At 40.2% G+C, this 23512-nt stretch overlaps 1 long non-coding RNA gene across 1 annotated transcript in view; it reads left to right on the top strand.

The window, feature by feature from the left end:
- The first annotated feature begins 767 nt into the window (after positions 1 to 767).
- LOC135578709 (uncharacterized) overlaps positions 768 to 23512 on the top strand; it is a 36647-nt gene continuing 13902 nt past the window's right edge. Inside the window, exons 1-2 of the long non-coding RNA XR_010470807.1 lie at positions 768 to 1118; positions 5474 to 5580. This is a non-coding gene — a long non-coding RNA (uncharacterized LOC135578709). The remainder of the gene's footprint in view (positions 1119 to 5473; positions 5581 to 23512) is intronic.

Raw genomic sequence — 23512 nt, forward strand, 5'->3', positions numbered from 1 at the left:
GCAATGAGAATGTATGTGGTAGAGAAACTCAGGTCTAAGCTGGATGGGTCTTTCTCAGGTCTAAACTGGGTTGGATGAAAGGTCCCCAGATATGCTTGAAGAAAACGTACTATCTTCTGCTCCTGCTTCTTTGTATGCTTTGAGGCTGGTGTCTTAAGCAGAGTAAGGTATTGCCCACAGCTCCTTGCAGCCACCATGTGCCCCCTCCATCTCTCCCGTCCTTGGCTGGCTATGCTGCATCTTGGCATAAGCATAGAAGGCAGCTGGGCCATGGTTGCCTTTTAACTGGGGCTGTTGTTTCTTCTGGGCAGTCATCTGTCCTAGAAACTGTGTTCTGCAACTGTACATATGCCTACCGAAGGATTTCATGAGTTTAAACACACTAACGCTTGACAAGGTCTCAGACAGAAGTGTGAACATGAAGGAAAATGTGTACACCGTTAATTCTAGTACAAATAAACAAACTTTGAATTTCTCTTCAGTTATGGCATCATTCCTTGTGACGTTCTTGATGGAATAGTGTTGCCTTATTGCAGATGCTGAACAAAAAATCCTCTCTCTAACAAGGTTTTTCTATGGCACAAGTCATAGTTTTCTTCCACCCTCTTCTATCCTTAGTCTCATCCTGTAAGAAAGTGTTTCTTGAGGGTGAAATTGTGAAGGGACCAGCTATTTCTGTCTCCCTGACATTTCTCATTACAATCTTCCTCATTCCCCTAAATGGTTTGTTTCTGACTGTCAGCATTGCACAACCTTTTTCATGACACTGGAGGAGATCTGACATTCAGCTGAGGTTTGCATCGTTTTTTTTGGGTGTAACAGTACAGTGAATGGTTATTATTAATATTATAATTTTATGAAGTTGCTATGGGAATGTGAAAAGTCATCGTTCTGCATCTGCTGCTCTCCTGTGGTAAGCATTGGCCTGGCAGACCGCTGATTCATGCTAGCTCCCCCCAGTTTCACAGAAGATCCAGACTTGTATCCCATTCAAGGCTTCAGATCCCGCATGCTTTTGTGGATGTCACTGCTGCACTCTGGGAGCACCTCCCCATTTCCTCCCAACATTTTTGTGATGCAGAGAAATTATGCCCATGCTATACATGAGGACCTAAAACGTAAGTAGGCCATACAATTTTCCTTTGATTCCACACTGCATGTCTGTGGGAGGTCAAGAGCTTAGCTCAAATTTCCCCCTTGGAAACAAGCGGTCTCACCGCTGGATGACCTCTTCTTCTCTACAGCTACCTCCTTCAAACCTACAGGGACCTCATCTTTTGCTTCTGTTTCTCAATCAGTGTTTTCACAGCAGAACTCGGTCTCAGAGCTTTGCTTTGGACTGTGTTACAGAGCATAAACTGGCACTTGGTTAAGGAGATGACTGCCAAGCAAGTGGGGTCCAGAGCCTCTCAGCCCAGTGGATGCCAGCCAATCCCAGACATGTGGCACCTTCATCCTGGTCCTTGGGAGTAGGGAGAGGGGATTAGTCTTCCCACCTTACCTTCAGGTGGCCAGCAGTATGGAAAGGATCTCACTCATGTCTCATGAGTGACCCAATCCCCTTGTGCATCCCATCAGGGGTCTCTGGGTTCAGATGCAGCAGACAAACTGCCGTAACATACCGCTGGGGTATGTATGTGCATAATAATGATTAATGTGGTGTACAGGAGTTTTGAAGTAAAAATCTCAAATGGTGGCTTGGTCTATGGCAGAAGATACAAAGAAGTTTTGAGTCAGGATCCCCGGTTTGTTCAAAACAGGGTGATGGGAAACTATTCTACTTGCTGCCTTCTTTTCCTCTGAAAGACCCTGTGATTAATTACAGATAGGTGGTGAGAAAAAAGGGATTTCTTGTCTGCTGAACAACAGTTAGACTGTTTTCATGCTTGTGGCAGAACTGGTGTTATTGTTTCAAATCCTCCAAGGATATATACTAATTATTAGCATCAGTGAGCTCCAGAGATCCAGCACTCAGCCCTGACCCATTTCTCCAACACAAAGACTGTCACTGGAATTCTTCTGGGGGAGTTTAAAAAAGCCACAAATAAAACCAAGTCTTCGAAGCAACATGTTGCAGATATGTTCAATGCCACAACGGACAAGTATTATTTCTGTGGTAGTCTAATGGAGAGTCTTTCTGGAGCAGAGAGAGTGCTCAAAAACAGTTAAAGATATTCCTTGAGATAACCTCTTAGTTACCTTCTTCCATCACTCGCAGTTCCTAATTGCCAGAAATCATCCCTTTTTTGTTGTTTCAGTTGATTTCAAGGGCTAAGAAGAGTAAGGAATTTTCCTCCAGGCGAAGAAAGGTAGCTGGAGATTTACACATGTTTTCAGTGGAAGTACACTAAATCCGTATGTCTACATTTGGAAGCATTCTATGTTGGTTTTGGACATGAAAATGATGAAGTTAAGCTTTCTGTTTTACAAAAAAATAAATTCTAATGGAAGAAAATCAGTCCACAGAGCCAAATTTGGGGGTTCTCCTACATTTTTTTTAGATTTAAAGAACTTTGAAAGATAGGTTAACTCCAGCCCAGAGGGGATGAGAAACGTGAAAAATTCTTATTCCACTTCCAACTAACTGGGAGAAAATAGACCTATCTTGTTTCAGATTTCTTCCCAATACATTTCCCAACTCTCATTTTCTCATATATTTTGGGATATTTTTCTTGCTTGAATTTATTTCTTTGCCGTACTGTTAAAGCCTGTCACTAGGTTCAAAGGTAGTACGGGATCCTGCTGTCCCCAGACAAGCCTCAATAGCTTTACTTAAAACCTTCCAATTAAGGGTTAGTCAACTGCGGGGTCTGCAGGCTGGGAAGCAAATATATGCAGAAGAATTTTTCAGAAGGTACAGCAACAAGTCAGGTTAGAGCTGAATTTAAGTTCTGTGAAATGAAGATTCAAACCAATAGAAATGTTTCCGTATTTAAGCATTCCAATGAAAACAATTTTGATTGGAATTATTCCCTTGCTGGGTTTGTAAGCCAAACACTGCATCATTTCGCTAGAAAAGAAGAGCCAGATTTGTTAGCTTCCACTGAGTTTCACAGTCTATTTTAATTCTTTATGTGGAGTGAAATACAGAAAGTAAGTATGGAATGACAAAAATTGAAATGCAAATTAAGTTTTAAAAATTATTTGCTGTGAGCGACATAGAAATGTAAATGCACTGAAAAATATGATCTCAGGGTTGAACATTTCCCTTGCTTAATTTTAAATCAGAGAGGAATTTCTGTACTTTCAAATTGCATTTTACAGCTGATGTTTGCAATGCTCTCCCAGGTGCATAATACAAAGGAGTGTTAATTATTTAACGATGTGTACAGGCAGTCCATGGGAATGGGGAGAGTGGGAAATAAGCAAGACGAGTGGAAAGAAACAAAGAGAGCAAACTAATGTCAATAATGAAACTTGTAAAGCTCTGTCCAAAAAACCTTCAGGATTACCATAGCAACTGAAGACAGGAGCATGGCACGGGCAGCATCTCCACCTCCCTCAAAGACAGCTGCTGCTGAAGGGAAGTGAGCTTCTGAGATGAGCTTTGCAGAAGTGTTTTTTGGGGTTTTTTTTGGGATCCTTTGCCTGGGAGGTTGGAATCTGTCCCCTTAGATTGAGATGCCTTCCAGGAGTTGCATAAATGTCCCTTCTGGCACTCCTTTTCTTTGGCAGAATTTGGACCCTTCCCAAACAGTGACTGCTTCCTGGCAGAGTACTGTGAATGCCAATCCTGAGGAATGATCTTTCATACCTACTCCAGGCTTAAAGCCAAAATAGACCTTCACAGCATGGAGTTTATATACTTAGAGCATAAATATCTTATCAATACCCTCTCTCAGAACCCAGTCTATAGGTAAAATAGAGTTCGGGGGACCAAATCAGAGACAACTGAGGAAGGTGAGGTTGCAGAAAAGCTACAAGACCCTGCAGTGGGAGGAACTGATTTTAGGTGTTGCACTAGGTTGTTATTTGTGTGTCCATATGGATCTTGAAAGCCCTTTCTGTTGATAACATTGTAAGTCACCATGGTAATGAAATAATTTCCATTTAAACAATCCTACAGGTTAAGGCAAATGAAATTGCCAGGGGCTGGGGTTTTGTCTGCAGTGGAGGCAGGTCTAGATCTTTATTGCTTCATAGCATTTTTTTCATACATGCTAGAGCTTGGGAGAATTAAATAATTCATACATCAAGTTGAAATAATAAGTAATCAGTAAGGGGGGCTTAAAATTCACAGTACATAAGAAAAGATAGATCATTATAGCTCATTATAAAGCTCCCCTTATAGCCAAGCCTTGGAGTTTGGTGCCACAACATAATAAAGCCAGTGAAACTGTAATTAAACTCTGCTCCCCCAGCCCCTTGAAATTCAGACAGGAAAAAATGCAGGAAGGGGATATGATTCAAATGGTGATGGGATGGAATTGTAATAACACAGAGTCAAAGGGAGGTCATTCCAAAACACACCTTGGGGACAGCAGGTGTGGTAATAAATTCACTGTCTATACTTCTTCAAGTCAGGGCAAAAGAGACACGGAGGAATTCCAAGGAAGAGTAAATTGTACATGGCAGAGCATGCCAAGCAATAATCTTCTGATTTAGGATCCATTCTTGGAGATGCTCCGTGCTCAAAATGTCTACAGACAACCGATCAAACAGGGCCAGACTTGTTCTTGCACCACAGCCCCTTTCCTATGCTGGTGCCTTTCCAGCATGGTGCATTGATCTACCTGTGACTGAGGTGGCTCTCCCTGACCAATGAAAGGCACTGAAACACAAGGTGCCCTTGGAAGAGTTTTGAATTCATCTCTTCTTACATAGGTACACTGAAATAATTACAGTGCCACCTAACCTATCTAGTAGCCCATGGGTGTGGACCTGACCTCCTATTCTAGAAAATGGCTCTTGAGGAACTGTGGTAGCTTGCCCTCCTCAACTAATCCAGGCAGGAGCAGATTTCATCCTTTTCTTTCCCTTATCATGGAGGGTAACTCAAGGGATCATGGTTTTGAGGTACTGTAAAGCTCACTCTGCCTTCCAGTGTGCCCTCATCCTGACAGAGGGGACCACAGAAACCTGACGGTGCAGACAAAAAGACCAAAGACTGCAGTAGTGTGATGTTTTCACCCAAGACTCAGATGGATAGGATAACTCAATGATGTACTCATTTCATTTGCCTTCCAATATTTTATAAACTAGGTATTTAAAATCAATGCATGAATTGTACCACTTTGAAAACTGTGCAGAGAAACCCCAGAACAATCAGGAGAAACCAAATCCAGCATCAATAATTGCTGAACAGACAGTTTTATGGCTACAGCCTTAAGGCTTTGGAACAAAAGAAAAGATTTTACTTGTAGCAGTTGCTGCAGTTGAATGTTAATCACCCCAGACTATGAAGTTCCGTTGACATTTGCAGGCTCTGAAATTACATGACCTAGATTCTGCATTTCTTTTTTTCTCATTTCAGAAGTCCAGATTTGAGAAGCAGATCTCTGTTCGTGCCATTTTAATGATCTGCAATTTACACAAAAGAATGGAATACTCAATAGACAGCTTTTGACATTGCATTTTTTGGTAAGGAAGTTTTACTGAGCTCTCCCTTTTTTGATCCTCTATCCATATGCTGAAAATATATGTTTTATATAAGTTTTGTATATGCCAGGATGGTAGGATTGAATCTTAAATGGAAATCAGAGTGCTTTTCCATCGCTTCTCCACTGGTGTATGTTGTTCATATAGATGCCGTGGTATACTCTAATATAGCTTGGTAACATTTACAAAATACATATCAGTTGAACTGGTGGCAAGTGGGTAGTTTGCCTGTCTGGTTTTCTGGAAATAAGGAATATTATAGTGGAACAAACTCAGCACTTGAACAACTAACCTTTTACTTTAAGTCTGACACATCAGTAGTTTGCTTCAGTTCTCTTTGACAGAAAGAGGCTATTCCATGCATTTACCTAGTTTGTCCCCCATGAAGGATGTGAGTGGCTGTGGAAAGAAATAAGATCTTTCAATTTTACATGGGAATTAATGGTGTTAGCTTAGCTTTCTAAGTACGAGTTTAATTCACTATCAAGGGCTGATAGAGAAATCAATGATCATGACATGCCTTGGATATTCCTCCCTGTAGTGAAAGAGTCTTTGCCTCTAAGGTATGTTCTTGAGGAATAGCTCATCACCTTCATCTGTATCAGGAGTAAAGATTACTTCCTTTACATCCAGATCTAAACAATAGCACAGCACATCCTTTCACAGAAATGGATGTTGTATCACAAGGAAAGGGAGGAAGAAACATCTCGGAAAAGGAGAGAAGAGGGAATGATCTCTCTGTGTGGTTAGGTAGGGGAGAACAATATGTGAGAACTAGCTGGAGTACAGGTTAAAAAAAAATGGGGAAAGAAAATAACTTCTCTTCAACTCAAACTGGGCAACCCAGAAAGTAGCTACAACTGACAAAAAAAGGACAAAAGTCCTCAGAAAATTTTGAAGGCCTTCTTCAAGGGGAAGAGTAGAAGAATGTTTTCCTGGAGAAAGAGGGGAAGCTCTTATTAACTAGAGATAAGATCCTGAGGTGTGGAGGGACAGTTACCTGCAGCGATCTGCTCTGGAACTGGTTGTGTCATTGGAAGCTTCATTACGTAGATCCTGGGAGACAATACAAATGGGAGGAGAGTTGTCTCTCAGCAGCAGAGAGGCAACTTGCTGGGGAACATAGATGAGCAATGTAAGAAGTATCCTCCTAGTTCTGTAATGTTGGAACGGACAGGAAAGGAAGACACTTTTAATCACAGCTCATGTTACCATTATGGGGCCATATGTGATTCCAGGTCAGAGTGAATGCTTGAATACTTACAGATTTGGAATACCAAAGTGTAGGATGTTTAACAGTTACCGTTTCTGCCTAGCTTTCATTGGATAACACAACTGTCTTCTCCTTAAACATCTATTTGCAATGTGGGGACATAAGTGGCAAGTTTTTACTAACACTGTAAATTGGTTATCTGAATGCTTCTGAATGCCCATAAAATCATGATCCCATGATCCTCCAAACACGAAAAAGTGTGTTTTTTTGTTGTTTGAAAAAAAGAGACATCCTGTAGGAAAATGCACCTGTGAAGCATAAACTTCTGCCAAATCTTAAGAACAGGAAATACATGGGAGTTTTTAACCATGCAGGTAAGCTACATGTTTTAACATATAAGTGGTTGATAGAAAAAGCTAAAGCATCAGTTGTCAGGATTACAAACTATTAGAACAAACATTTTAGGGGAGAAAAAAACCCCTAAGGGTAGGTGTAAATAATTTACTGGATACAGATGTAAAATAATGTAATAAGTAAATATAAAATCATAAACAGTAATGCAGAAAAGTTCAGCAGATATTTCTGTTCTCTATTTAAAGGACACAAAACAAAGACTAGAATTTCAGTCTATATCCAAAGAATCTGTGAAGTGGCATTTGATACCAGATTTATTCAAATAAATCAGGAAAATATTTTACACTGAAGAATCGAGAAGGCCTCAGGCAAGAATTATCCTATGGTTACTTGGTAATTCATTCTGATAAATAAGGCAAAATCATATTATCTGAGAATCCTCTTGTGATTCTTCTAGTTAGAGAGAAAAGGTATAAACCAGAGATCAGCTTGATGTTCCTTATGGGCCAGACAGTGGGTTAGTGAATTCAGGTCTGTCAATGAAGAGTAAGAGCTTAAGAAGGTCATTGACACCAGGCAAAATGGTTTTAAAGGAAGGCACATCTTGTTAAACAAGTCTGTTATCTATTTTGATAAGATTAAAGGTCTAGATGATTAAGACAGCTGTGCTTTGGATTTCTCCAAGATGCTTCACTTAATACTGCCTGACACACTGATTAAAATCTTGTGTTAAAAGGAATCAATGGGATGCAAAATGGTTGAAAAACTGGCTTACTGACAGACCTTGAAATGAGTTCTTAATGTAGCTGTTCCTGAGTGAGGCCATTAGTACTGGGCATGTCTGGTACTATATGATGTAGCAGGTAATAATAAATATTTGCTGGTTGGTGCATGTGAGAAAGATGATTGGAAATGTCTGCTTTTTGAGTTTTCATCCTGAAAATGAAGACTTATATGGCCTAATCAAGGTGAAAGGACAGGAAGGAAATAAACAAATGTGTCCACAGGGCATATATGAAAAAAAGAGGCTACGTCTGTAGGGAAGTGATATTCTTTGGACATGATATCGGGTGGTTCTTTAAGATAATATTGCATCCAATTGAGCTGATCATCCTTCTAGACAGATATGGAACTAACAGAAAAAGTCCAGAAGAGGCCAAAACACTAACTGGAAGTTGGGAATGTTGTTCAAGGGAAAGTGGGAATGGGGCGTTTGGTGCTGTGTCCTTGGAGGTCATTAAGAACAGATGTCAAATACGTCACCAGTGTGAGTAAAGCTGATCCCTTCCTGGAAGAAGATGAACCAAGAGACCTCTGAGGGTCCTTCCCAGCCTTGTCCTCTATCATATTTTGACATGATGGGTTATAAGTTAGAAAAAATGCCAATGGCTTAGTTGCAAGATTCATTAAACATTGGAGCAGCTACTAGCAAAGGTGCTGAACTCACCCTTGCCTGAAATTCTTACAAGAAAATATGTCATCTCTATTAAACACGTGCTTAGTCATTTTTTTTTCAGGAGGAATGCAATGGCCTGTGTCACTTGGCAGGATTCTGGTGCCCCACCACTTTCCTGGCCTTGCACCTTTGTAATATGACTGTTAATCTACAGAACTGGAATATTTCTGTCAACATACATTTACTACTTACACCTCTGTGCAGCTTTCTTTCCCAAGCAACTTTTTAGGTTATACCTGAGCATCTCACTGTCTTCTATTAATTTCAAATTTACAGTCCTGAGGTTAATTTTCTTCATGGTGCTTCTTCAATATGCAGCACCAGCTTCACAAAGTTACTTTTGAAACTAGAAATCTGGACTTTTCTGGGGGTTGAGGTATTTTTAAAAGCCTGATGGAGTGGCAAGATGTTCATCTGTATCTTCAGGCTGCTCTGCATATCCCCTGAGGTCTTGGATGTATTTCAACTGCTTCCCTCTGTCACCTTTTGTGTCTAGCTTGGGGCTTCTCATAAGGTAACATCACAGTTTTCTTCCAAAATGCTTGTGTGAAGGAAATCAAGCTACAGCTGGAAGATTTTAAGTATTTTGGGCCCTTTGCTTAGTAAAATAAAGAACATAATGTTGGAATTTAATCCTTCTCGTTTAACTGAAGGGCAAATAGACTGGTGTTCTGGGTGCAGACCTTGGGCTCAGCGCTGCGTGGTGAGATGGAGCTGCAGCCAAACTGCTGCTCTGCGTGTGGCAGCCTCTCCATGTCCCTGCAATGGGCTGACACAGAGGAGCACTCCCAGCAGTTCTGGTTTCCCATTTTTGGATCCATTTCTGCAACAGAGGCTTATCTGTGACATACAAATAAATGCCAGTCATCCTTGGTAAAATTCCAAGAAACTGAGTGTCTTGGAAGAAAATTAATATGCCTTTGCTTCTGAGCAGTCATGTAATTATTCTAACACAATCTTGTTTCATAGTTATAGTTTACTACTTTATTTAACTTTTACAAAGCAGTTTGGAACCAATGTGCATGCTTTTACTACTTTGCAGAAGCCAATGTTCAGAAATATTCTTACAGTTCAGTTTCAATAAATAGTTGTTTGGTTTTGGTTCATTTGGAAATAACTAACCCCCAAATCATTGTTATTTTTGCATGCAAGAATTTTCACTTCTTGTTGTGCTTTGTTTTTTTGAGTGATATCTCAAGTAATTTCATCCTGTCATAATTTAGAAATATAGCAAGGCTACACTGTAGCACTAAAAAAAAACATATGGCAGGTTTGGATAATGCCACAAATTGTGATATAGAGAATATAATAAACAAAACTTGCTCTCTCCATAAAGATTCTTTTGCAAACTTTTCTCTTAAGAACTCCTGAGATTGAAATATTACTGTGGGTACTAATGCTGATTTAAGGTACCAACAGGCTAGGATGGACCATTTTCTTTTCAAGGTGGTTCCACTTGGCCTTTCTGGCTCAGTGAGAAAAGCTAGAACTGTTGTATTATCGTCAGTCTTTTGTCTCTTTTATTTTGTCCTTGTATCATTTCCCCCCATAGCAAACAGAAGATACAGCACAGGGCTGCTCAGTTAGTAAAGCTTTTTTTTTAAAAAGAAAGGATGCTGTCAAATCAGTGTGCATGCTCATTTTGGTTTCTGAATTCATTACTAGGTCTCTAAAGGCAACTTCTCATTTATTACTCCAGGAATAATTATTAGAACTATTAAGGCTTATAGTATCTGGCCTCCTGCTGATAATATTTCTATTGTAAACATCTTAAAAAAAGTTGATAACTTGGTCTATTGTATACTACAAAACCTCATTCCCACTGGTTTCAGTGGGAGCAGGGTAGCATCAGTTGATTCCTACTGATTTCAGTGGGATATCAGAAACCATCTATATAGAAATTAGAAATCTAAATCCTTTGTTACAGCAGGGGCTTAGGGAGTAATAAGTTGGATTTCTGTAATAAACTGGGAGCTCATCAGCAGGAAATAATGAAGAAGGAAGACTTGTGTGTAACAGTCAGATAAAAGCTGATTGTGAGCCATAGAAATGATGTAGGTGTGAAGAAGGCAAAGGCACTTCTGGAGTGTCTCAAGGAAAGCATTTCCAGCAGGAAAGCATTAGGTTGTGTTGTATACTGCACAGTTCTCATCACCCATTTGAAAAGAAAGATCAGTTTATACTTTAGCAGTCACAGAGAGAGGTCACGATGGTGACCACAGAAGGGAGACTTCGTCACTTGAAAAGTGTCTAACTAAGCTGGGAGCTTGACTGGTCTTGCAGAAGGAAGAATGGGAATGGATGTGGCTGTCGCCTATAAATCCATCAATTGGTGAACACCAGGGAAATATCAGAATGAATTAATTTGAGTGATTCAGCTAGAAGAACAAGTAGGTACCAACTGCTTGTGGATGAATCTGGCTGGAAGTTAGAAGAATGCTTCTAATTGTTGCAGCAGTGCGATTCTGAAAGACTCTGCAGCAGTGGTAATGAGGACAAAAATCCCTCCTATATATATGTATATATATATATATATTTAATTTAAACCATGATCAATTTATAAACTGAACTCACTAGTATGTGGCAGCTGGAGATGAGACTTGACCCAGGAGATCCTTCTAGTCTCCTATTCTTGGGGGCTGTTCAGGATTGAATCGTCCTCAATGTCTTAAGCAGGCAGGGATTTCCGGTGGGGGCTAATTCCTGCTGACATTTTGCATGTGATAATTACAGTCTGGGTCACAACAAAGCCCAGCACCATCTCCAGTATGCCCAGTATAGGGAGATCTCCCATTTTAGTAGGGTACAGAGTCATCCTTGAGAATGACTGAAGAAAACTCAGGAACGTAGATAGAGGTCAGTGCAATTTTTTAAAGTCTCAACAAAGATGCTGCTACACAAAGTAGGACAAATGAACAAAGAACAAGGACAAAGCAGATCTTTCTCAAGAGAGGGTAAAAAAAAGTAGTCTGTCCTGCACAACCCTTTGGGAATATTTATCTTGTAACAACCTGGTCTTGCCTCTCACTATTTATTACTGCTTGTTCCTGAAATAAGCAATAATGAATCTGGAGCCCAAGGTGATATAAAACTTTCTGTGCATTAGAAGAGTCTCATGGCCATCATTCTGACCTGCTGGTTTTTGTTCTGTCATTTTGGGAACATGTCACAGAGTGGTCAAGTCAACCCTGGCTCCCGGGCTGGCTTGCTCAGCTTGAGAGTCCTGTGTGTGCCCAGAGAAAGGATGCTTTTATCTTAACAATCTGAATATAGCTTGTGAAACCTCATCATTTCCACTGAGCCCCACAGTGCTTAGACTTGTGCAACTTAGGTGCCTGTCAAATGAGGCTTTAGGCAGATCTGCTAATGACCTTGAGAGATGGATGATACTAGAGCAGCACTGAATGAACAACATTTTCCATTTCAACGTTTCACCTTGCAGAGCACAGCTGTGCTGATCTCTTAATTAAAGAGAAGGAGACTGAGGCACAATGGTAGCTTACAAGTGCCTTCTTTAAAAAGAAAGTAGCTGTGTGAAGATATTATGGTGCTTGGTTTGTTGGGTATATCTACCTGCTGTCTCCAGTCATCCTGAGCTGCAGCTCAAACTGTTCAGCTTCCAGAAGCTGAAATTTGTCTTTAGTAATAAGACCCAACTAAATTCTTTAATATTCACTGCAGGAAGGACACTTACAGGAGGTGTTCAAGGTTGATCATATGATCAGACAAGTAGCTGCAATGTGACTGGCCACTTGAGTTATATTTAGAAAAACAAAGAACAAAATCCACTTTATTCTACTATCATTTCTAAAGTCACATCCAGGGGTTCCTTAGGCAAACCAAGCTTGTTGTGCTGGATTCTGTACATATGTAATGGAGGAGTCAGGACTCTGGCTCAAAGTCTCTCAAAGCAATACAAACATGAAAGAGGGCCAGAGATGTTGAAACTTGGTAATTATCCTATTTGATGAGCCTTGTTTAGGTGTTGCAAGAGTTCCCCACTGTCTGCGCAGATCCTAGGAAATGAGTCCTGATCCAACTCATTTATCACCCCCCTCTGTTTCAGATGTCAGAGTAGCTGCTGTAGCTGGAATTAGACATCTTTTGCATCTGTACATGACTCTGAATGGGGCTGTAATTGGAGAGGGATAAAATGGGATTAATCTCACTCTGTTTTAGACACCTGCCCACCAGAGAGACTCTGCTCCTTTAAGTCAGTGAAGAGATAGCACACCTTCAGGGCACGCCATGCCAAATAGATGCCCAAAGCAGAGCAGGTATAACTCTCCTTGATAGTGCCCATTTCTTTCTGTTCCCTGTAAAGGGCGTCCAGATGTTGATGCCTGTGTGGTGATACCCTCCTTTTCTTCAGGTGAACAGTGTGCTGTGGTAGGGCTTTTTCCAGATTTGGTTTGTTCCTTGATGGCAGATGGATTTGACTTCATTTCTTATGATTAATTGATTTTTGTAGCAAGTTGTTTGCTCACATGACCTGGAGCAGATGAATTCAGCTCTTGAACAGACTAGAGCTTTTGTGCATGCTAATTGAACTAGAAGAATAAGACACAGAGAAATAAGCTAGAAATACAGAACAAAAAGTAACACAATAAGTGTCAGAAAAATGCTAGTTGCTTTCATATAGTGTGTAGAAAATTGCTTGAGCACACAGGGATTACGATGATGTGGGACATATAATTCACCAGTTTGATATTATCAGCAAATAAAGCAAAGCAGAATTGCAGTTAAAGACCAAAGAGGTAATTGAGGCTCTTTGTAGCTCTTAGAAGATTTGCAGTAACTGGACTGGGCATATTGCATTAAGTTCTAACTACTGGAAATTAGAAGGCATTCAGGAGAGCAATAAAAATGATAAGAGGCCTGAAATTACTGACCTAGGAAGAAAAGATGGGGTAGATTAAAGAGCATCCTTGAAAAGATGAAATGATGAGTTAATTGCTCCACAAAGGGCTCCACATGTTTTCTACACCACCCAGAGCTTCAAAGCACCACAGTGTAGGTAAATGCCAGTTCTGATACATTAGTTAGTGATGTAAGAATCCAGCTTAATCCAGAAACACAAGTTTTATTCATTTCTGATGCCTTCTGACCCCGAAATGCTGATTTTATAGCCACAAACCCAAGAGCCGGAAAATCCCTTTGCATTTCTTCCTTCAGCCTCTTCTTTTCCAAGTACTCAATGCCTTTCTTTTAGGAAAGAAGCTCAGTTCAAATTGGTAAAGCACAATGCTTTCAAAATCTTTATGCAATACTGCCACAAATGGTTTGTCTCTCTTCAAGGGCCCTTGGGCAGACTTCCTATATATGTCAATAGAAATTCACTGAATAGATTGAAATGAAAATATTATCCCAAGCAAATACTTTTTTTCACAACTCCAAAATTGTCACCGCTCTATTTTGGGGTTTAATTGCAACCTAGAGCATTTGGATGCCAACAAAAGTCAAATAATTCATCTGTAAATTTTTCACCAATGCCAGTGGCAAAAGCCTCTAAAAATACACAGTAGAGGACAAAAGGCTCAGACTGAACATCAAACTTGTGTCTGAAAAGGCCGACAATCCAGGGAATTAATTACCTGATTGATGGTATTGTCCTCAGCGCTGACCAGCCTGCAGTGAATCCAAGTGGAGGACTAGGCATTGTCATCGCGCACGTTCCCCCCAGGGGTGGTAGAAAAGTGCATTGGTAAACAAACTGTTTTTCTCGAGGGTGAGAAGCGTAGGGCCAAGAACTTGCAGCTGACTATGAACTCTTTGAAGCAGGAATTGTTATTCGCAAGAGCTGGCTGTTATAAATAAACTAAACCACATCAAAGCTGCGGAGGTTATGTAAGGATCCTGACATACCCTTGGCTTTCCAGAACTCAAGAGATCTGGACAGAGCAGACCTGAGCTGAAGTTACAAGTGCAAACTCAGGATGTTCTTAATGATCACACCACGTTTAATGACGATGCAGTGAAAAGAAAGAAATTAGGATGCAGTTCGCTGGCATGGTGAATCCTTCTTTTAACATAAATCAAAATCAGATGAACCCTTTTGCATGTACTCATGTCACTGTGGAATTCATGGGATTTAAGCAAGAGTCATTTTGCAGAGTAAGCATATGGCTAAGTGCTCTCTGAAATAGAAATGCTTTCCTGGAACACAACTGAAATCAGAAAGCAAAAATACTAAGACCGAAAAGAAAGACTGTGATAAAATAAACCAGTCTTCTCTTACCATATGCTATAAGGTGTCACCCATGATATCCTGTGTCACATACATACTTCTGTGCAAAGCTGGAACATGATTTTCTTCTTGATTTAAGATCAGTTGTGATGGAGCTCTGGCCTTGCATTAGTTATGCCAGTGATTAGTTATGCTGTCAGAGCATTAAAAAGTGCCTTATTTTGGCGGTGGTTCGTCACTCTGATCTTAACAACAACAAAGAAGCAAACAAAAACAAACAGAAAAACAACAACAATCCACCAATAAAAACCTGCTGCAAAACCCCAATGCCTTTTAGGAATGAATATGTAGGTTAAGAGAAACTGCTTCAACAAAGCCTATTAACCTATCTTTATCTCCCTCCCTACCTCCCTCTCTCCCTTTCTCTTCCTCTCTGGTCACACCTTTTCAGATCATGAACTTCTTGGACCTGGGTCTGTTCCTTTCGCTTTAGATTTAAATCATCTAACAGGCTTGGGCCGTTATATTAGTCACAGCTGATATCAAAGTCTAAGGCTCAGTGTAATATCTCTAAATCTAAATCTAAATCTAAAGTGCCCTAGGAGAGAAATTATATAAAAGAACATTAATTAATGCAGCAGCAAAAGTCTTCTGAGCTTCCAGTAACAGCTACCAAATATTTGACAACTTTACTCTAAAAGTTATCCACATCGTACTATCTGGAAAACGTGGTCTGTCAGGCTTCTCCCAGGTAGTTAAAATTCAATATTGTTCTATAAATTAGAAATGTCAAGTCAGATCAAGGCATCTGAATCCATCCAAGGAGTGTGCTGCAAACACTGCATGCTGAAGGCCTGCAGGTTTTCACAGCGTGCCAGCCAGGTACCTTCTGCCTGTGCACACACTCACAAAAGCCAGGGAGTCATTAAAGAAGGAGGTGGAGGGATAATTCTCTACCAGATCATTCATTCATTCTCCAGGGGCAACAAATTTGCAGGTAGTATCAGCAGATCAGCTCTTTTCTGCAGTGTCCAGTGTTGAGCATACTGACAGCGGTCAAAAAAACTGCATGTCACTGTAGTTCAGCATCTTTAAAATGACACCTGCCCTGCAGTCCTATGGCACTGAATAACAAATTCCCTTAGAGGAGAAATAATAAAGAGTCCTTGTATTAATGTTACCCCTGAGCTGGCTGATCTGCACTGTGTATGCTTGATGGACCTAAGCCTATTTCTTCTTCAGAGGCATCAGCAAAGAATCTGTCTCATTTTTCCCTTTGGAAGAGGACGTGGTGAAATCCTGGCACCTGTGAATCCAGTGGGAGCTTTGCTGTGATACCCTGCAAGGCTTTGGGACCAAGTGAAACAAAAACCCAGTTCTATTGGCTGTGTTGTTGTAGGTGCACTTCTGGAAGACATTGGCTTAAGCATATGTACCAGATATCAAGGGGTTGATGCCGACATCAGCTGTGTTTGAAAAGTGAACTTCATCGCTGCATCATCTGGGAGAGCTGAAAATGGCCTGGGTGACTCATGCAGTGCTTTGGGAAAGCACAGCAACTAATTTCTAACATGACAGAGTGACTCAGATTCACAGATCACCTCTTCCCCTTCATGTGTCCCAAGAAACTGAAATAACTTTAAAACATCATTGTGGTTTTCCTAGATTAACATTTTTTAGCTCCACACACAGAAGAAAACTTTAAAGTGAATGTGATAAAATGTGACCGTCAGTTACTGAGATGTTACTTTATTTGACACTGTTCCACCTCCTCTGTTCCTTTCCTGCCCTGTCCCTTCTTTTTATTTCAATTTCTCACTGGATTTCTCCTTTGATTTTTTCCCTGTTCTTCTTTAAATTCTTCCTGAAATAAAGACTGAACACAAAAGTCCAAGTTCTAATCCAACATTTAAAATCACCAAGCTAACAAAAAGATATTCTGTGAATACATTAGAAATATGAAGCGGCCCACCATTTAATGGGAAGAACAAAAAAATGAGGTTATTGCAGAGAAGGTTGAAAATAATTGCCATTTTTGCTTCACTTTTCTACCCAAAATAGATTACTTATGCCTAGATACATGACAAAATTAATTTTAACAGAGAGATTGAAATGCAAATGAGATCAGAGAGTGAACCAACAGTCAACGGGTATTTATATAAAATAGATGTTCTCAGCTCAGCAGGGCCTGATAAAACTGAGCGGATTTAAGGAACTAACCGAAGCAGCTCTGAATTGCTGGTGATTATCTCTGAGACCTCAGCAAGGGCACCGTGGTCCCAGAGGACTGCAGAAAAGCATACAGCATATCAGGGATTTCGAGATCAGCTAGTTTAACTTTGTTACTCAGGCAGATATCAGAAATATTATTAAATAATCAGTTTCTGCGGGTCTGTAGAATAATGAAAAAATACTTAAAAAACAAAGAGTGAAGGTATGTCAATAATAAATTGGTCCAAAATAATTTAATTTTCTGTTTTGAAAAGGAATTGGAAGATTGTGTGGACACAGAAGATGAGATCGGTTTAGTAAATCATAGATCAAGCTTTAGTGATGCTATTGGCAATATCCCAATCAACAGTAGCACATAAACTAGGAGAATACTGTTTAGCTCCCTGACAGCAAACGTTCAGTGTCACAGGAGTGGGGCAGGACAAATAGTGGGTTGTCCTAATCCCTTCTCCTTTTCCACCACCTCATTTTCCATTAAGAGGGTCCAAGGTTAGAGAACAGGGTCTAAATGGTGTCAGTGGATGTAAGTATGGATTGAGGAGCCATGGAGAATGAGGGAATTTTCATAGTGAGAGAGGAAGTCAGTGAGGTCCAGTCTGGGCTCCTGTGCTGGCCATTGTCTGTGTGAGTGATTTGGAGGATGAAGAGACAACACGCTCAGGACAGCTGAAGAGAGCTCTGGATGGAAGTTGCCTGTAAGCTCTTGGTAGGAGATCAGCCTTGAAAATGATCTTGATGAGTTGGAGAGGGTGTTTGAAAACAGTCAGATGAAGTTCAGTGAAAGTCAGGAGATAAGCGCTGTACTTGGGGAAGAAAAACGCCCAAATAAAGTGTCTAATACTTGCATTAGTTCAACAACTTCCCGAAAGAGTATGATGAGTATAGCGGATCACAAACTGAATCTGCATTAGAATGACATGGTGTTGCAAGGTCGAAAAATTTTCTTCTGAGAGGTATTGAGAAAGGTTTTGGATGAAAGACTGAAGAGGTGTGAGTTCCAGAATAATTAAAAAAACCCCGAAACACATACGTAGGCAGCATCAAAAGAATCCAGATAAAATCCACAGAAACAAATGAAGTTGGAAAAAGCTGGAGAAAGTATGTTTGTTAATCTAGAAAAAAGCACCTTAAATCATGGTCAGTCAATGGGCAAAATGGTGTGATGAGGCCAATGAAAATGTCATAATTTGCACTTGTGGATAGGGAGAAGTCAGTTCACTTTCATCAAGCTAGGGAAAGGCAACTTATGTATTAAGAAAATATTTCAAAATATGAAAGATGAAAAGCAGTGTGCAGATTTCCTGGGATCTTCTTCACTGACAATTTATAAGAGCAGTATGACAAAAATTTTTCAGGCACAATCTAAATATGAATACCTATACTTAGGGTAAAATGGCCTATTGTCATTCCTTCTGGTCCTATACTTCCATGCATGCCTCATCAAGTGATGAAAGGAATTTACCCATCTGTGCTGGCTGCATGTGTGTAAAACATCGTCAGGATGTGCTGGAGGAGGAAAGGGGATGGAGTAGCCATGGTGTAACTTCAGGAAGGAACTGACTGCGCCCTGGCTCGTAAGGATAAGAACTGCAGAGCCCCATTTCCTGAGACGTTTTAGGTATGACTTGCACACAGCAACTTGTCCAGTCTCTGTAAACATCTTGTTGAAGCTGTTGGGTTGGGACTGAAAAAAAACAAGGTACCGGGAAAATTTAAACTGGAAATTTAAAAGACAGAACAGAGAATACAGACAAAGCCAAGTGTTAATTCACAGCAAGCCTTGAAGAATGAAGGAAATGGCATAGTGCAGTAGAGCAGGGAGGATGAAAACGGTGGCCTTGTGGCCATGAGCTGGCAATCAGGAGGGGTCCAAAAGGAGCCACATGTGATGTCCATATTTCTTCATGATGGTGTTTCAGAAGTTAGCAAACTAATGCAATAAAGTGCACCCACTCTTTCCTTACAACTACAGTGTTCTCCCTGGCACCCAGCTTTGCCCAGTACTCACAACTAATGTTTAAGCTCCTGATGCTTTGCATGTCTTGATTATCTGGACTTCATTTGAGAGAAAGGCCAAAATAAACTTGGCAATACTTGTCCAATATGTATCTATGCCAAAAGCAAAACAAAAATACTGTAGTCATCTCTTTAGTTCAGTATTCCAGGCAAAAGGGATGCAGTTCTCAGTCTCTTCTGAGGGACAAGGATCCCTTTAAACAACATCATTCAGCATCACTGATAGCACCTGAGGTTTTGGGTTGGAGGGGTCATAACTAGGTATACAGAGGTATGAATTAAGAAATTTGTCACATTACAGTCTAGAACAGAATTTGGATCTCCTTACTCTGAGGTTTATCATCTCTGGTTTTACGTTTTAAACTGCTGTGTAATAGACCACATCTAGGGTTTTTTTTGTTTCTCGTGTTTTTTTTTTTTTTTATAATGACTTTCTATGCTAGCACAGCATCAATGAAAATCCTTCATGACTCAGTTTTATTGACCTAAACATATTAAAATGCTATTTCTATTTCATTAACTCTGAAGGCATTATTGCACTTTTACTGGCTCTTTCCTTGTAAGAATTATGTTTCAAGGTAATTTTTGAAAGCAGCTTTTAATCCACTCTCTTCCATTCTTGCACTTTTTTTCTTTCCCTAATGAATACTAATGCTAGCAAAGAACGTAAGGCTTGACCCAGAAATGAGTTTATGCAAAACCAGCTTGTACACCCTTACTTTAAACTTAAAGGGACAATAGGCAAAGTCGCTTCACTTCTATTTCCACTGTGCAGATTAATTAATTCATGTACACAAAGTGCTCTAAAAATTTTGGCTAGTGGTGTTTATATTAGTGCTAATGTTAATATAATGAATAATTTTTTTTCTGAGTCTGTTTCAATAGACATCAGTGTCAGGAGAGAAAGGCACTGAAATTAGTGACTAACTTACTGGTATTCTGGGACAGGTGATTATTGCTGGAGACCATTGGACAAGACGGTTAGGTGAAGTTTTGCTGAACACTTTCATTCTTCAATCGTTATTGACATGACTGACACAGTCATAATAAAGTCTAAGAGGGAGCAGCATATCTAAATGTTTCATGTATGCCAATGCCTAACACACATAGTGTTTGGGGTAAAGCTGTTGATCTTCACATGCCATTTTGAGGTATTGTGAAATAACTTACAGTTTTCTTATCATATTCATCTTTTCTTATCCACAAAGGACGCACAAAGGGTCAAACAATGTTTTCATTAGTCTCAGAGGCCTGGAATTTAAGTGAATTGCTAAGTTAGGCTTGTTGGGTCGAAGGAGCAGGGACACTCCAATATGATGCCTTCATTAATGACCCGTAGTGGGAGAGAATGGTGGAGGAGCTGGCATGTTTCTAATATCTGTTTTTAATTAGGCAGACCCTTGTTCCTTTCTCCAAGCCATAAACAATTTTCATGGCTAACATATATTCTACGTTTACACAGAGCTGTAGTATCCAGCTTTCGCAATAGTCAGCTTCAAAGACCACCCAGGCTGTGGGGCAGTGTTGGAAAATGGCATCTCCTTGGACTCAGTAATGCAGGACTGAAACAAACAGTTCTGATAAAAAAAAAAAAAAAAAGCAAAAAACAACAACAAAAACTTCAACACACAACATAGCTGGAAAAAAAAAAATCACTTTTTTATGTACAGACATAGTTCCTTTATCAGACCTCACAAATATCTTGTCTCTAAGTGCATCAGACCTTGTACACTGGGTCATGGGACTTGGACAGTATGCTGGTTTATATGATGCTCGGACTGGGCTGCCTTCTAGTGGTTTATGTTCAACCAGTCTCCACAGTCTTCTTCAGCCAGGGGCTTTGACCCTTATCACTAGGATATGTGTTGATATGTTGTCTGTTTTTTATTTACACTGACAAGCAATGCAGTACTCACACATAGTTGATCAGAAACCACCCATGGAGTAACCAAAAAAGGACATGCCGAAGACTATAATCTCTGATTTCTTACTCATTGACCATTTCATTGTGTTGTGTTGCAGATTATCTAGTTGGCATTATTGTTTGTTCCCTCACTTAAAAATGCAAATCACAACTCTAGTATATGCCCACCCATACAATAGTTCTTGGTGTTGTTTCAAAAAGCACATAATAGGAACAGTTAAATTCCAGGCATTCTGTTTCTGCCAAACCCTAAATTGTGGGTTAAGCTCTCTCTGTGTTGGACTTCTCAAACTTCAGCAGCACACACAAGATCTGTGTAATCAACTTCCCTGTTTGAGGAGTTCCCCTGGTGAATGGATCTGTTCATTGCCAGGACACATGCCCACTGCCAAGTTCCCAGCCAGGGCTTCTTTTAACCCGGCTTTCCATTTTCATGGCACATCAGCAGCTGTGACACAGTCCTGTGCCCCTCTTCCACTCTGCAGTGAAGCAGCACAACCTGCATGGTCCCCTTCACTGGAAGAGGTCAACCTGAGAGGTCTGATGAAGACAGTGCTGGGAAGACCCGGCTGTGATGCTGTGTATGTCCCACCTGCAGAGTAACATGAGGCAGAAGACAACTGTGAGCCTCATGTTTAATATATGAGGCTCTGCAGGTCTGATGTAAATGTGTATCCCTGGGTAGTAGCAGTGTTATTGCATCTGCAATAATTGCCACCTGGTCTAAGTGAGCTGAGGAAGCTCCTCTCCTTCTCTGACCTTATTGGCTAGTCTGACAGAAGACGTCCTCTTCCCCAAACTTTGCGTCTCCTTATGTACTTGTATAAACAACTGTTTTCCTATTGGTACACCTAAGTGCTACACTGCTCTAGAGCCTCATACACCACTCTGGCTTACATTTTCCATGGATGTAAGTGTGGTCTCCCTCATGTAGTGTCTCCAGGAAGTTCTTTGATATGCAATATAGAACACAAAGAAAGATTATTCTGCTGTCACTATTTATCATCAAGATATAGACATTTTAAAGGTTTTAAAATATCGGTTTTAAACTGGCACAGTGATTATTTTATTGCTGTAAACCAAGAATGGGGAACAAGGGACTGAAAGGAAGGAAACCATTTGAAAAAAATAATAGAATAACTCAGTATTTCTTTATATATTGAAAAATGGACTCAGGCTTGTCAGTGTGCCATTTGTTAAACACTATCTTACTTTTGTTTTGCTATTTGCTTCAAATGCCAAAGAACCTCTGAAATGACGGTGATGAATGGAAGTTTTCTGGCATGCAGTGCCACTGAGTTCAAAAGGAACAAATGTGATCAAGCCCAGTAAAATATGTTTCCTGTTTCATTGTATGCAGCCTCTCTTGTGTGTTTATTCAACATCCCTCTAGTCATACAAGAGAGAAATGATGAGATGTGAGGTTACCTGGTCACCTTCTTGAAAAACACTGCTATTTCAACCCATCTCAGCAGCAATAATGTCTTCAAAACAGACCTTTGGCTTAGTAAAATCCTTGGTTCCAAGGTAGGCCAGGGTTATAATAACAGTGCTTAAATCTTGTATGGTGAATTATCTCCAAGCTTGAAAGCACTTTGAAAAAGAAGGGTTGTTTATATTGGTAAATCTGTTTTTAGATGGGGACAATAAAGCAAAAGTGAAATTAATTTCTTTGGTAAACAAGTCAGTGGTGGAGCCAGGAATAAAACTTCTTAGCATTATAATTTGAGGAATCTTAACCAATGTTAGACTATAAAACTCCTGAAAGTGGAATTAAAGTTTAATTTCAGTAGAGCTAGGAGGTTTGACAATAGCAGAAGAGTGAGGCACTTCTGCAGAAGCATTACCTTGCACTTTGCTCTAGGGAACAGCTGGTCAAATGAGATCTTTGGTGCCTCTTTATGTTGAGTCATAGCAGACTCGTTAAAGCTTATCTGTTCTGAATCTCAGCAAACTAATAAATAGGTGTTCTGGAACAGCTTGGCCATGATCTGATGGGCATGGACTGCATTCAGGGAGAACAGGTAGTCAGAAGGCTCTTGGCTGCTGCTATAAATAACAAATTTTATTGCAAGATGGTCTCTGTGTTGTTTATGATGAAGAAGCAACTGTTAGGATAGCAGCCCTAGTCTGAGAAAGTCTTCCGTGTGTATAGGTATTATGCAGTAACACCCAAAATGCATGTGCACGTACTCAACTGCTGGCAAAGGAGCTAAAATATTCGTCTTCACCTGCAAAACTAGGGTGATGGCCTTTTTTATGGGATCAGTATCTGGGCAGCATAACCTACTTGAAAATGAGAACTTTTGGTGTGAAATTACGCATTTCCTAGGTGAGGAGCTAGTGCTGAGAACCTCCAGCTCTGAAAACATCTTCCTTTTTCCTCCCGAACTGTCTGAAATGGTTGGTCCTTTAGAGACAGTGTTATGTCCCTGACAGTTTAAGGCTACAATTAATTAGCAATTAATGGGTAATTACCTCTTTGTCCTGCACCCCCAGCCAAGAAATTGTTGGAAAAACTCTGTGATCATC

The sequence above is a fragment of the Columba livia genome, chromosome 2, assembly GCF_036013475.1.
Source record: "Columba livia isolate bColLiv1 breed racing homer chromosome 2, bColLiv1.pat.W.v2, whole genome shotgun sequence".
In the NCBI taxonomy this organism is placed as follows: Eukaryota; Metazoa; Chordata; class Aves; order Columbiformes; family Columbidae; genus Columba; species Columba livia.